Here is a 2,054-nt window from a genome sequence, read left to right as displayed (position 1 = left end):
TTCCAGGGACCAGCAGGTGGCGCAATGGTTACATACTAGATTCCCACGTAGTCCTGGGCGGGGTGGCTTAAAAGTCTCACCGGGTGTGTGAGTGCGTGCCCAAAATCCTGAGGGGACAATGGAGGAGAAGGGCTGTGGCATGGCCATCCCCCCGGGGGCTGATTTCTCGCTTTCTGTATCTCTGTCTCTTCACCCTATAGCAAAAATCTCTCTAAAAAAAAAAAAAAAAGAAAGAAAAGGAAAGAAAAAAATTTCTTTCCACTAAGGGCCAGCAGGTGGCATAGTGGTTACATCGCTGGACTCCCACATACTTGACCATGGTTCCAACCCCGCTCCCCCACCGACCTGAAGGCTTTAAACTCATGCAGGGCGTGTGTGTGTGTGTGCCCAAGATCCCAGGAGAAGAATGGAGGAGAAGGGATTGCAGCCTGGCCTTTCCTCCAGGGGGTGATTTCTCACTCTCTCTCTCACTGTCTCACTGTCTGTCTCTCTCTGGCGAGCACGCGTGCCTAAAGCAAAAACCACAAAAAGACAAACGAGCCAAATGAAACTTTCCACCAATTGTTTACAAGCAGGCCACGGCAGAATTCTATCGTTCTTGTCCACGAGTTTCTTATTGCCCTTCCTTTTCCATGTGCTTCTAACAGCTCCTCCACGGTCTCCAGTGTCTGCAGCTCATCTTCCGTGAACAGTCACGCTTTACGGCACCCTCAACTCGCTTGCCTTACCTGAGCTTGACAGTACAGGTGCGGAGCGGGTTCAAACCGACTCAGCCTGCTGTGCGGCATGGCCGGGGCCAGTCACGTCCTTGCCTAGGGGAGATGCCCGCTTTCTCTCCAAAAGCTGTCGTTCCCACCCACCGGGCTCACGTGTCTCTAGATTGCTTCCAAAGTGCTCTCTGTAACTCATCCAGCTTGGCACTTCCAGTCCCTCACCTCCGTCCCTCCTCAGCTGTTTCTCGGCAGCTGGCTCACCTGTCTTCCCCATGGAGGAGCTATTACTCAGACACGGGTGGCACCGCCTTCTGCCTTTGCTCTCGCCTTTTCCTCCCTCACTTTATTCTTTTACCTTCTCATCCTCACTCTAAGGTGCCTCCCCAGCTCCATTTTATACGCCTGTTGTTTTTGTTCAGAGAGTTATAAGCATAGTTTAATCTCTAAAACCTTTATTCCCTTCGTATTCCATTTCATAGCACATTGCATTTTGTTTTGTCTTATCTTCTTGAATCTCTTGGAATATTAGTTGATATTTTTGTTTTCTGGGTTTTCACTCTTCATCCCTGTTGGTTCTTGGCCTTCCTCTCCCCCATTCCCCCATCTCTTCACAGCTCTGGCCCTCTTTGGTGGTGCTTTCACTGGACTGATTAGCCTGTATGGTTTTACTTTGCTGTTGTGTAGGAGTGCCAATTTCTGAATCTTGTGTATTTTTTTAAGTTTCTTTTTTTTTTTTTTTGCCATAGGGTACACATGCTGGCCAGGGAGAGACAGAGACAGAGAGAAGGAAAGTGAGGAATCCCTACCCCCAGGGGGGATGACCACGCTGTAATCCCTTCTGCACTCTCCTCTTGGGATCTTGGGCATGCACACACATACACCTGGCATGACTCTCAAGTGGCCAGATCTGAGACTCAGACTGTATTTGGCCATGTGGGAATCCACGGCCCCAACCACCACTCAAACTGCTGGTCTCAACTCTGTGTGTTTTTCTCCTTACGAAAACCCATGCTGAGCCAGGCTTAGTCAGGGCATGCGAAGCTGTAGGTCCCTTCCATTATTATTTGAATTTTCTAACTATGTTTCTTTATTTGTTATAAAATGTCAACCTGGATTATCAGGGCCAAAAAGATTTTGGGCCATTTTAATTTCCTACTTATATCTTCTGTTTTAAAATCACTCCAATAAATCTTCTCCATGTTCACAGGCAGAACAAGGTAATTGAACATATGTTGGGAAGAGGAAGAACCCGTGTAAGTGCTCCCAGAGCATAGGAAGGTGGACTTCCCGTATAGCCCGCTGCTCCGGGGCCCTGCTGGGCAGCGGATGGGCTGGTGTGGG

This window comes from Tupaia chinensis, unplaced genomic scaffold (genome assembly GCF_000334495.1).
Source record: "Tupaia chinensis unplaced genomic scaffold, TupChi_1.0 Scaffold143551_1, whole genome shotgun sequence".
Lineage (NCBI taxonomy): Eukaryota > Metazoa > Chordata > Mammalia > Scandentia > Tupaiidae > Tupaia > Tupaia belangeri.
This window is presented reverse-complemented; position numbering follows the sequence as displayed.